This window comes from Ambystoma mexicanum, chromosome 2p (genome assembly GCF_040938575.1).
Source record: "Ambystoma mexicanum isolate Mex_15411 chromosome 2p, UKY_AmexF1_1, whole genome shotgun sequence".
Lineage (NCBI taxonomy): Eukaryota > Metazoa > Chordata > Amphibia > Caudata > Ambystomatidae > Ambystoma > Ambystoma mexicanum.
This window is the reverse complement of record NC_090923.1, coordinates 179422201-179435963: the sequence shown is the minus strand read 5'-3', so window position 1 is coordinate 179435963 and position 13763 is coordinate 179422201.

Genomic DNA, 13763 nt, shown 5'->3' with positions numbered 1-13763 from the left:
AGGGGAAGTGTCTAATCACACAGCCCATAGTCACGTTTGTATGTTCTGGGCCCAGGGGGATGGGTAGGCCCTTAGAGTGGAAGGATGCCAGGTTTAGAGTTGGTAACCATACATAAATGCAATAGTGCATTGTAGATTAGACTACACCAGATTGCCTTGATATTTTAACTGCATGCTGCTTTTTAATTGATGATCAGCTATATGATAATTTTTTAGGTATTTTTGTGTAGGCCAGGTTTTGGCTAGGGTGAATGTGCAACTACTCACTTTGTATACATTTTGTTTAGGTAGGGTTTTTATTAATCTTGCATGCCACGCTGACTAACCGCTAGAAGATAGTTTGCTTGAACCTCTTGCAAAGCCCCAAGGTTTTTAACTACCTCATTTATCACTGCACTACATACAAAGTTAATAGATATTAGCCAGCATTGTTGCCCACACTTTGAAAAGGGGTCGAATGTCATGAGATACAAAGTGCCGTATTTCCATATTAGGGCCTTATATGGCTGCATTAAGAGCTAAAACCAATAGCTTATTCAAAGTATGTGCTAAATGCTGAAAGTAATGTGGTAGCGCCTGCATTACGCATTCGTGAGCTACAAGGAATATGCAGGCCCAGTATGGGTGGAAGGTTACATTATGCCTTGTGCATAGACAGGCAGGGCGGAGGTCCCAGTTCAGTAGCTAATAGAGACTTATATGCAGCCGGTCAAGTGGCACAGCGAGTAGAGCGCTCGTTTTGACATCCGTGCAGAGCTTGCTAACGCAGGTTCGAATCCCGGCAGGGCCAAACTCAGTCTTTCATCCTTCCGAGGTCGATAAATGAGCACCACACACCGTGGGTAATAATAAGCAGCGCTCAGATACCTGAGGGTTCATAGCGCTATATATATGCCAAATTATTATTATTATTATTAGAGTATTTGGAGCATTATGGCACCTATATAGCGCTTAGATAGCCAATCTTTGAAGCGCTATAGACACTAAGCTATGAGTGCAGGCCTGGTAGAGCTTGCTCACTAGGGGTTAATTGATTTCAGCTTCTCCTAGAATATTCTGTCTTTGCAACTGTAGCTCTGCATGGCTTCATAAACAAATCCTCTTTCTCTGAGAAGGCCTGGAACGGCCTTGCACACACACTGATAAGTCATTCCTGTGCTTTCACAGATGGGTTCCAAGTAGGAAGGGGGCAGAGAAGGGAGCACGTTGGAAATTTACTGAGTTGGGTTTTTCCATGGGCAAACCTAGTTTTTTCACGGCAAAGGTTCTGGAACTGAGCGTCATGTTGATTGACGGCACGAGAGCACAAAAGGTGCGCGCACCCAGATCTGGGCGGGAGATCGATCCACGGACTTGGTTCAAGCAAGAGTGAGTGCCCGGAACCTGATGCTCTATGCGGCACCCTGCAGTGCTGTTATCTGAGCAGGGCTGGCAACAGTTAGCTTAAGATGACCAGGGTCTCCTAGCGCTGATGACACCATCTCAAGGGGCGTAAAACTGTGTTTCTCTAAATTTTGTGTTTTCTCTAATGAGTTTTGTACTCTTCTTTAACTTGAATACCACATTGCTGCTAAATTTACTGTTCTGTTACATTATGCTTTTTGTCTAATAAATGCTACATTCATACTGACGGTGTCATTTCACTAGCATGAGTTCAATGCTTTGCACGAGCGGACCTGTAATTTGGGCTATATTGGGTAATTTATGCTCTCAAGGGCTGGTCCCTGGGAAGAAACACCCCTTTTCAAGACAACAATGTTTACTGTATTCACAGTTGAGGTATACTAGGGTGCTTTTTCTCCCCTCGCAGGATTCTCAAACTTAGGCGGCCCGGTACCTAATACGCATTACTGTTTGCTCTGATCTGTGGTATACTAGGGTGCTTTTTCTCCCCTCGCAGGATTCTCAAACTTAGGTTGCCCGGTACCTAATACGCATTACTGTTTGCTCTGATTTGTGGTATACTAGGGTGCTTTTTCTCCCCTCGCAGGATTCTCAAACTTAGGCGGCCCGGTACCTAATACGCATTACTGTTTGCTCTGATCTGTGGTATACTGGGGTGCTTTTTCTCCCCTCGCAGGATTCTCAAACTTAGGTGGCCCGGTACCTAATACGCATTACTGTTTGTTTGCTCTAATTGTGGTCACTTGTGCTTGCCGCTCACTTCCTGTCTGCGTGCTCTCGTTTCGTCTGTCTCCCCCCCCTCCCTCCCTCCTACTCCATGGTGCTCTCCGTCTCGCCTATCTTCTCTAACTGCTTCTCCATTGACTATCCTGCTCTCCTCACTAAATCTGGTAGGAAAAAGTTTAAAAAGGACATCCAGGTCTCCAACCCAGGCCTCCCTATCGCTGACACCTACACTAATGCCTGCTCTAAGGAAACTCTCACTGACATCCTCTTTTTCGTGCCTTCGCCTGACCTATGGACCCTTCATATGGTCTCTGTGCTCTCTCCTTTCTCCTCCTCTCCCATTAATGGTGGCACCCGTTGGGATGTCCTCTTGGCCCCCTTCCGCTCCTCTAAGGCCATCATTAATGTCTACGCTAATGGGACCCTCTTGGTCCAAGGCCCTCAGGCCAACCTTCACCTCTTCAATAGACGCTTCCCACACCTCATCAACTTCCTCTCCTCTCCTGCTGTCCCCCCTCCTCTATCCTTGGCTACCTTGCCTCTACCCTCCCTCCCTGCCCCCTCTCGTGCTCCTTCTTCACCTCCTTCTTTAATACCTCCGCAGGGCGTACCTCTGATCTGTACCCCTCCCCGGACGTTCTTCAAGGATGGCAGCCTTCTCCACATTGCCACACTAAACACTCGCTCTGCCATCAAGCTCTCCTCGAATATCTGTCACCTTCTTGAGGAACTGGACCTCGACGTCCTTTGTCTCACTGAGACATGGTTCACAGCCAGCTCTGCCACCTGCTTTGACACACTCCTACCTGACGGTTACAAGATCCTCTCCATGCCCAGGCCCAACCGTGAACGGGGGTGTGTTGCCCTTATCTTCCCTGAGTGGATTCCTGCCACTGTCACTCCTACGCAGACCTACTCCTCTTTTGAATGTCTTGTCTGCCGACTCTCTCTCTCTCCTAGCCATTCCCTTACCGTGGCTACTATCTATCGGCCACCTGGTCAAATTTCCTCCTTCCTCTCTGAGTGGGCTGACCTCTCCTCCGCACTCCTGTCCTCAACCACTCAACTCCTCTTTCTTGGCGACTTTAACATCCACCTTGATGCCTCCAGTCCCCCCACTGGTCTCTTTCGTGACCTCTGCGACTCTCTCTCACTCTCTATTCTCCCATCTGGGCCTACTCACTCTGCTGGGCACACTCTTGATGCTCTGATCTCTTCTGACCTTCCCCTCTCCGTCCCTCTCTCCACTCCTCTCTCCTGGAGTGATCACTTTCTCCTATCCTCCCACCTCACCCTGCCTACCCCACAGGCAAAGCCACCCTCTTCACTGCCACCCACCTTCTCGGTCATCCGACCCATGAAGCGTGTGTCAGTTGAGGCTTTCGCTGCTACCTTCTCGCCCCCCCTGCCCCTTCGGCTGACTCCCACCCTGACACAGCCCTCTCCATGCTCCACTCTGCTATATCTGTTACTCTTGATATCCTTGCCCCCGTCATGAGAATCCGCCTGAAGCCCAAAGCCAAATGTAACTCCTGGTATGACTCGGATCTCGCCACCCTAAAACGCAAGTGCAGGGTTGCAGAGAGGAAATGGCGTGCTTCATGTTCATCCTCTGACAAACTGGCCTGCCGCCTGCTCCAAAGGCAGTACCGGCTCTCCGTTCTCACCAAGAAGAGAGCCCTTATCCAAGCCCGCATCTCTGCGGCATCAAACAACTCCGCCGAACTCTTTAAAATCTGCAAGGAGCTGGCCAACCCTATTGCAGTCTCTACCTCTCCTGTCCCCTCCCAGGCCCTCTGCACTGCACTGGCCTCTCACTTCATCTCTAAAACTCAGGACATCCTGTCCTCGCTCTCCTCCTTTCACCTCCCTCCCTCCCTACCCGGCCCTTCCTCTGGCCCTTCTGCGGTCACCCCTCCTCCCTCTTTCTCTGCCTTTCCACCTTTCTCTGCTGACGAGGTTTCCAGACAAGTCCGATCAATGAAAGTCTCGTCTAAACAGGTTCACCCCTGTTCCTCCAAAACTATCAAGGACCACATCGACTCCCTGGCTCCTGCCCTGGCTGACTTCTGCAACCACTCCTTCGCCTCTGGAGTCTTCCCTTCCCCCCTCAGGCACTCCCTTGTGCACCCTCTTCTCAAGAAACCCTCCTCCGACCCCTCCTGCCCGGCTAACTATCGCCCTATCTCCATCACTCCCTTCCTGGGCAAGCTCCTGGAGAAACTGGCCATCTCCCAGCTTAACCTCCATTCTGAATCTGTTGGTAGTCTTCATGACCATCAATCTGGCTTCAGAGCTGCCAGAAGCACGGAAACTGCTCTCCTGAACATCCGTGAAGACCTGCTCTTGAACCTCGATTCCAACACTCCGTGTGTTCTCATTCTGCTCGATCTCTCCTCTGCCTTTGACACTGTCAACCATGCCATCCTGCTCAACCGTCTCCGGGAAAACCTGGGTATCACTGGTCAGGCTCTGGCGTGGCTGACCTCTTTCCTTACAAATCGACCCTCCCAGGTCCAACTGGGGTCCTTCCTCTCCGACAACTTTTTCTCCACCTGTGGTGTCCCCCAGGGATCTAATCTCTCTCCCTGGCTGTTCAACCAGTATCTGGCACTCCTTGCCCACCGCATCGCCGCTCTCTGCCCTAATTTCCAGTGCTATGCGGACGATACCCAGCTCATTTTCAGGCTACCCTCAGCCTCCCCCTCTCCTTCCCTCATTTCTGACTGTCTGTCTGCTATCCAAGAATGGTGTGCCGCCAATGACCTCTGCCTTAATGCCAGTAAGACTGAGATTCTACTCATCGGTACTCCCACTCCCTCCTTCCCTGCAGCTCTCTGGCCTGCCTCCCTTGGCCCCCTCCCTGCTCCTACCGGCAAGGCAAAAAACCTTGGGGTCATCTTCGACTCCACACTCTCCTTCTCTCCTCATATTTCTGACGTCGCCAAGAGGTCACACTACCAGCTGCACCTCCTCAGAGGTATTCTTCCCTTCCTATCCTTCCCCCAGAAGCTCACTGTCTCCCGAGCCCTGGTTCTCTCGAAGCTGGACTACTGTAACAGCCTCTATCTTAACCTGCCTGCCTCCACTCTCCGCCCTCTGCAACTCATCCAGAACAGAACTGCGAGACTTGTCCTTGGCCTCAAGCCCAGGGACCGTATCTCTCCAGGACTGAAATCTCTACACTGGCTCCCAGTGGCTGCGAGGATAAAGTTCAAAACCCTCTGCATTGTCCACAAGGCCTTCTGGGGCCTGGGTCCTAAATACCTTCAACTCTCTCTTCCCAAATATCTTCCTTCCCGAGCCCTTCGCTCATCCGCCTCCAATTCCCTCAGGGTTAGCCGCTTCTCGAAGCATCGAGCTGGGGGTAGATCTCTCTCCGCGGCAGGGGCCTCCCTCTCGAACAGCCTTCCTGCCTCCCTGAAACTTGAGGAGAACCATCTCCGGTTCCGGAAGCACCTCAAAACCTTCCTCTTTGCTTCTGCTTTCTCTCTCCCTCTCCCCTGCTGAACAGCTAATTAATTGTTCACTGAAACTGCACTGATCCTGCAACTGGACCACTCTAAACGGCCTCGGTCCTGGGCCCAGCCACTCTCCACTTGCACTGATGCCCTGGAACCCCTTTGCACTGCGGGACTGTCTCTGTATCCCTACAGCCCCCCCCTTCCCCAGCACTTGCTCTGCACTTACCTCGCACTTGCCACCAGCTGGCCCTATTTATTTATTTATTACTTTACGCCACTTACCTTGTACTGCACTTCCCCCCCTCCCCTTCCCCTTGCATTTTTCTCCCTCCCCCACCCCTGCACTTGCGCGATCTGAATGACACCTGGCCTAGTAGGATCGTTGTCTGTCTCCCCTTGTCCCTCCCCTCCCTGCCTCGTCGCGCCTTGAAACACCTGTGTATAGGCGCGTTACAAATACCATATCATATCATATCATATATCATACCGGCGCAAACCTTAACCATTTCTCGGCCATTTCAGTGTATTTAGTGGTTTGGGTGGGATATGGCCCAGAGAACCAATCCTGGGAACCTGCCCACAATGTGCATCCGCAAGACTGCTGCGCACGTTTCACAGTACTCATCCAGAAAAACCTAATCCACGGCCCTTCCGTGCGGTGGGGAGTACTGTCAGGGCTGGGGAACAGATGTGCAATGCAAGAAGGGCAAGCTAGGGAGCAGAGGACAAAAAATACAGTTACAGTGCTTTCAGAAGAATTATTCTTTATTATTTACATAAGTCATGCCAAAAACACTATGAGCATGCCCAAAAGACTGCAGGAAACAAAACATGCCCTCAAATGGACAATCAGATCTTATAGGAGGCTCCTATGCCCTTTTTGTAGGGCAGCCACATACCAAACTACACTTCCCAGCAACACCTAGGGCCAGCATTGCAGGAATGCCACGTTGGGAGTGGCACTTGTATGCGTGTGCACGCACACAAAAGCACAGGGCTTGTGCCCGAGTCCTCTGGCTGAGAAGACGTGTCTCTGAGCAGCTCCGTCCTCATATGCTAAAGCGATGGGCCACACCCCACCAGAGCAACATCACGGCTCCTTGACTGACACAGATAAGTGCTGCAGCGCTCGGACTAACCACATGGAGCAGATAATTGGCTCCTGCTTCCTGAAAAGCGAAGTGCTGTCAAAACGCTGTATGACGCGTAACCGAGCGCAACACTAACAAGCTCCCCCGAACCATGTGCAGCACCCAGAACTCATTGGAAGCAGCTCGCTGATTGCGAGCACGATTCAGAACGCTACTTCACTAACTGCTTACTCCTGCATGCCTAACACGTTATCAGAGCACATGCGGCCCCATTATGGATAACATTTAGCCACATGCGGCCCGACTAACATTCCTGCATGTGAACAGCATGTAACTTGCCACGTGCGCCATTAACAATAAGCAAACCCTCCTTAGGAATTAAATGCTTGTGTACACACACACGTATAGCCATGTGCCGCAGTGTTTGATGTGTGCCCTAATTGTAGTACTCTCTTGCAGCATTTGAAATGCTACTGCAACATGTCCTGGTAACACAAGATCGCAAGAGCCAACACGGGACACTCTGGACGCTGTGAGAAACCTGAGGTTATTCTCCCAAGCAGACGTTGGGAATCCCTTATTCAGGTGGCATGGGAAGGGCCGACATTCTCAGACCCCTCCCCTAGGAGCGGACGAACAAGAGAGGATCACCTGGATAGGGGAGACTGGGGCTGTGCTCAGGGAAATACCCCAGATAAGACGCGGTATGGGACAAGCCAGGGAGAAGGAGAGGAGGCCGAACTCCCTAAGACCTATATAGGTTATAATACCTCTGCCTCGTTTCCTCCCATTAAAACTCTTCTGCCCAGATCCAACAAACCCTCCGTACATAAGCAATCCTCTAAGGTCCCAAAGTCGGTGGTACCCAAAAAGCATATATCCCAGAATCCATGTTTCTGCGGTCTCCCCTCGAATACTCCCCATCCTTTGGCTCCACGTCCCTCTGGATATTCTTTTTGAACACCAGATCTATTAGGACAGAAACCTACCATTCCCACAATCCCCCTTGTTCATTTTATGATCCTGGTTATTCCTGTTTGTTCCACAAACCCTCCTACTCAGGTCACAAACCCTATAAAACCTGCCCTTCCGAGATCACCAATACAAGGGTTATAATTGCATGTAACACCTCTTTCCCTTCCTACCCCACAGAACGCCCCGAAACTCTACTCCTCCCCTTTTTGGACACAAACACGTTCTCCTGACATAAACCACAAAAGACTAATTTGAAAACTGTTCACCTGACATGTCCTAATACAAGGGTTGGGCAAAGTCAGGCAATTGGCCAAAATCACACAAACCTGACGGCCCTTTCCTTTCCCCACAGGGATAAAAGGTGGAGCAAGAGAGCACAGTACGAGCAAGGCAGACCGCACGACGAGACAGCTATCCAGACCCGGCAGTTCAAGAGGAGGAGAAAGGCGGCAAATATCTAGAGGCTGACGAGGATAGACACGACCTTGCCCTTTTCGTAAAAACCCTGCAAACCCTCCGCTGAAGGAATCTTAAGACCAAGGACACTATCCCAAGTGTGCTGCAGCAAATGTCAATGGTACACGGAGTGTATCGATGCTGATAAGCCGAGCGAGGGAGACTCCTGCTTCCGTGGCACCAGCCTTGACTCCAGTTAAGAGGAAAGCCAAGTGGTTGAACACAGCCGGTGAGTCGAGGGGGGAGCCGAGAAGAACAGGGCTGTGGTGAATGAAAGTCGCAAAGTGACAAAGTGAGAGAAGTTCAAAGAACTGTAACATTGAAAAGGGGAGACCAGCTGCAGAAGGGGACCAGCACCACATGGGTGCTGCTCCGAGAAGCTCTGGTTGTTCCCCGTCTGAGTGAAACTACAGATACTAGAAGGTCGTAGGAGAAGGAGAGCTGGCAAGGTCAAAGTGGCCATACAGGAAGTTAAGCAAAGTCCCTGTACAGTCGAAAGCCTTTGACCTAAGAACTATAAAGAAAGCAAGGGAAGTGAATCCCGCCACATAAGAAAGCAAGGGTAGTGAATCATGTAAACATTGAAGGTAAATGTGAATGTGAAGTTGGCAAGAGTGAACCCGGAAGAGGGATGCTGGCGAGAAGGGGGAAAAGTCTAAAGTCCCAAGAAACAGTGTGTTGACAAGGGTGAACCCGGCCAAGGGATGTCTACTGGAACGGTTTAAAAGGACATTAACGTTAGTGAATGCTGGGAAAGCCATAATGTACCCAGTGGAGGGAGGCTGAAAGTAAAGAATGGGTGAGGAAGCCTCACTCTAAGTGAAAACAGTAAACAAACTTTCATTTTGTTGAAGGTACTGTTGTTTTGTTTTTTTGTAAGCCTATCAGGCCCTCTGAACCCGGAGACAACCACTGAAGGCCCTAATACAGATACAAACTGTTTTAGGGATCCAAACCCGGAAGATGAAGATCCAGGGGGTGAAAAAGCTGTCACCCAACCAAACGAGATTCAAGAAGGGTCAGCGCCCAGAAGACGGGGATCAAAGGGTGAATGTATCACCCAATGTGCATTTGGAGCTCAACTTATTTGTTTTTGTGATTTGAATATGTCAGACCCTCGAAGGCAAGAGACTTTGAAAGTAAAAGAGACTTGGCCATCGAGGCTACTGATAAACTGGAACAGAACTGTCGACTCATGCTGGGAAAGCTTGAGTGTGCTCCAAGTACCCATCTTACCCTGTGCTAAATACATGGGGAGGGGAGACCCAAGCTACCGCATCCTGACTTATTATTTGTGAACACTTCTTTCTTTTCTTGAAAACCATCCCACACCGCTTTTTGTATTAGTTGTAAGGTTTGGCAATAGGTTTTTTAGTATGGGCCCTTTTGTTTTTTGCACAACGCCATTAGGACTGCCTTATTTTCATTTGGTGGTCGACGCTTGCTCCCATCTTAGGTTTAGGTGTAGATTAGGCATTTTTCCAACCTGCATACAGTTTAATAAACACCCTTGAACTGTGATCACTTGTGTCTGTCTTTACTGTTGCCACCATGAGTTCCTTACAGCGTCAACTAACCTGAGCTAAGTGCAGTACAGTACCATGTGTGTTTTGTTATGCTAATGTACATGTTCTTAATGCTACAGTGATATTGTGTATACTACAGGGAGATGTGTGTATATGTGTAGAATAGTATGCTGGAAGCATGCGCAATGGTCTTAAACCTTACCCTAACACCCCCTCCTATCCATAACCTCTCCCTAAATCTCATTCCGGTTTCCCTACTTCCCCTTTCCCATCTGACCATCCTTTCCCTAACCCCCCTTCCATGCTGGGGGTGCAGAGCCCTGCAGGACCCAAAACCACAGTGGGGTGGTTGGTTCATGCCACTTCTGCGCCTCGTAGCTGTGAATCCTGTCACTCAGTCTGACTCCCCTCACAGGCCTCTCTCTTCTGCACTCGCTCTTCCACTAACTGCAAGTGGAAGTATAGATAAGCTGTAAACTGAGCCATTTGACTCAGTTCTTCTTGAGCATTTCGGGTCATATAAAATGCCTCTAATGCCTTGTGCCATATCCCACCTTCACACCAAATGTCAATTCCTTCTGATGTAACATCTTGCATCAGTTTAGCTTGACAGCTCTCTTAATCGCCTCTGTCAACTCACCACGTATGAACAGCTTAGTAAGGAGGTGTCTCCTGGCATCATCTAATTCAATTATATTCATTTTTTTAATAGCCTTTTTGCAATTTTTGTAGAAATTGCGCAGGGTCAAATTTCGCCCCCAGTTCCCACTTAATTTCCATTCACAATGCCAAATCAAAATCACTTTTTACTCAATCTTAATTTTGTACCTATACACCTCCCTGGACCTCAGTGGTCAAGTCCTTGCAGCACATTAACAAGGCAAAGATGACGTTCCCTCCACCTTAATGCAATTACATTAAAATTAATAGTCTGACACAATGCACCTGTCATGAGTCCAAAATAGCCAGCCAAATCCCGGCCATGAGCCGCAATTTGTAACGGTTTATTGAGAGGCCACCCCCAACACAGAGAGTTCCTTTCCTTCCTCAAGTGTCAAGTGTCAGACAATAAATGGTTAATGTCAGTTCTTTTATTCAGCCTATCTTTAATTCATCTAATACCCCTTGAATCCCTCCCCCTGAGCTACCAATGAGCCAAGAACCAGGAAGGTGTACAGGAAATGTATTTATTTTAATTAGATATTAAGAAAATCGCACCAAAATGTCAACCACCACTTTATCGGTGGCACAACACAATAACCTTCTCTCAACATAAATAAATCACACAAGTGGGTTGAAAAGAACACAAATCACAATTCTTTACTTTCTACAAATTTCACTTCAAGACATAATGAAACTGATCAATAAACAAAAACAATTTACGTATGCAATGCTGTGCAATTTTGATTTTCCTGCGCACTTAAAAGGCTAGCAGTTTATTTTTACAAATTTGTGCAAATGCATGTGGCAATTATTATTTCACCTACACTTTTGCTTTCAAATAAACACAGGGTGATTTAGCAGTTTGTTTTTTAGACCCCCCTACTTTGGTCTGTGGTGGGGAAGTCGGACAGAAAAATTTGATTGATTTGGGAGTTTTGGATTTCAGACCCCCCTTCACTTAAAGGCCTATGTTGAGGAAGCCAGACCCATAGGATTACCCAATTAAATTACAGTCTATAGTTTTCAGCACACAGTTGGAAGGAGCTATGTTAATTTCGAATTTTAACAAAATCACCCTGTGGTGTTCTGCCAAGGGGAATTCATTAAATTTATATTTTTTTGTTAAATAGAGGATCTACAAAAGTTTGTACCCTTTCCTTCCCCCCACCTCCGACCTGCTATGAAGTTAAAGGATTTAAGGCAAGCAGAACCCCCCACCTTATTTACATAGAAAACCAAACCTCTGTTTAATGTTCAGGAAAGTCAGCTGCTTGTCAGGATCCTCTGGAAGGACAAGGTAGGGGTCTGGTCACTCCACTCAAGGATGGTCCCCAGCGCATCACCATTGAGTCCAGTCTGCCTTTTTAGGCCTCCCTAGCAATAGACAGCTCCACCAAGATGCATTCTCCTTTGGTGATTCCTTGCAGCTGTCAGATGGTAAGTTTCAGCAGCTCTCCTCCCAATGGTAATTTTAGGAGCTCTTTTTCTTCTCTCATAGGGCATCCACTTTATATAGCAGTGGTGACACCACCAAAGTTTACAATCTTGGGGAGTACCATGCCAGAGTTCTCGCTGTTAGGGAGAATTCTCATCTATGGCTAATTTCCCTCACCGAGTGAGTCCCCCAGCAGCTTTGCTGGATTCTGGAGTTTATTTTTTTCCACTTGGTAAGAGTGAGAACTTTTCCCCCACTCTTACCTGTGTTTTGCTATGTGTTTCCACCTATTTTTGTGATTGTGGGCTCTGAAGGACACCACTTCAGTAACCCCCTTCTTTGTGTGTGTCACACAGCACCTTTTGTGCACTGGCAATGGGTTGTCATTCAGACTCCCACCGACTCCATTTCTGAGGCAACTACGGTCCCCCAGAAAAGGGTAAAGTTAACATTAACTTTACTCAATCTACCACAGATCCAGTACACCCCATCTTCCATGGAGTACTGTAAAGGGTTCATTCATATCCCTTTTTGATCTGTACCTCCTAGAGCATTGTTTCGCTCTTTTAACATTTAGACATGGCTGGTGGCAGTGGTATCTACCCTAACTTTCTACCGCGGTTATCCTATATAACCGTGGTAATATTGTAGGCTATTGTATTAGCCTAGAACATAAACCCGCTTGACCAAATCCTTTTTCTTTTGGCTCCGCTGTGGTTTATTCGCCATTTCTTTTTGTTAAACTCCTTCTTGTGTTTTGCTTTGCGCAGCAAACCAGGTTTGCCTTCTTTGTTTGCTGTCTTTTGGCGGGCTTATACCTAGAATCCCTCCTCAAGGCGCCTGGGTCTCTAGGTGGGCTGAATGTGAAGGAGGGGTGTAGTCACCCCCTGCACAGGGTGTCCTAGGAAACCCAAGTCGCGTTTTGTTACGATTGGTCAAGGTGGTTGTCCGGGCTGGACAATCCCCCTGCTGCGTGATTGACAGCCAGGATGTGTGAATGGGGGTTTTGCGCATAAAAGGCAGGTCTCTTGGGCTAGAAGTCAGAGAGAGACACCACTGGAAGTGCAAGGAACGGATGAGAAGCAGAGAGAACGACGGCTGCTGCAACTACCCCGTCCCGGTGAAGCCCTGCTACAGTCCTGATCTATCTACCTTCAACGACTCAGAGAAGATCCAGTCCGGAGTCTTCTTCCCTTGAGCTTGGTGGGGACAACCAGCTCATCTTCCACAGCTAGAGGATCCTCTTCCTTGGTCGAAATTGCTGCACACAGCTGTAGTGGTCCGGATAGCCACCTGAAGAGCCTCTCCTGTTTTTAAGGAGCGCACCTTTTATTCCGTGTCACTACTGCCGGCCTCATCCTTGTGTGGTGCAGACCCCCTTCACACATCCTCCTTCACAACGAAGCTCCAGGAATCATGGGTCTGCGGGAAACCACTTGGAACAACTGCCAGGGCACCAGCTGCACCATTGGAACAAGGTACTGTGTTCTGCTTGAGAAAACTGGGCGAATCCCTTTTCTTCATTTCCAAGTCTTGCCCTTGTCTTCCCTCCTTCTTATAACTTTTGCTTCCGAAAAATTGACAATATCGAAGTACTTTTGGCTACGTTGAATCTCGAACTATCTGACTGTGTGATCCTCGGCAACAGGCCCCGGTGTCTCTCAACCCTGGCTCCGGCCCTTTGACTTTTGAACTCCTGTCTTTGAGTGTTTCTTGATTCTGCCTGCCTAACCAAAATATTGCCTGTGATTTTTGCCTCCTACTCCCTCTGGGTATCTCAATTGCTAAGTGTGTTTTTACCCCGGTAGCATTTCATGTCACGATACGGGTTTAGTTAGTAGACCGACCTGTCAAAAAGTGATCGCAATTGTATTCTCTGTAACATGTTTTGTTCTTAACACCAGTGCATTCAACACAGGGTACTTAACTTGAGATTTACTGTACAAAGTGAATTGGTTAGTTGTAGTATATTTAACGTGTGGTTTTTATTTAAGTTTAATAGAAGTGTTGTGTTTATAACGAA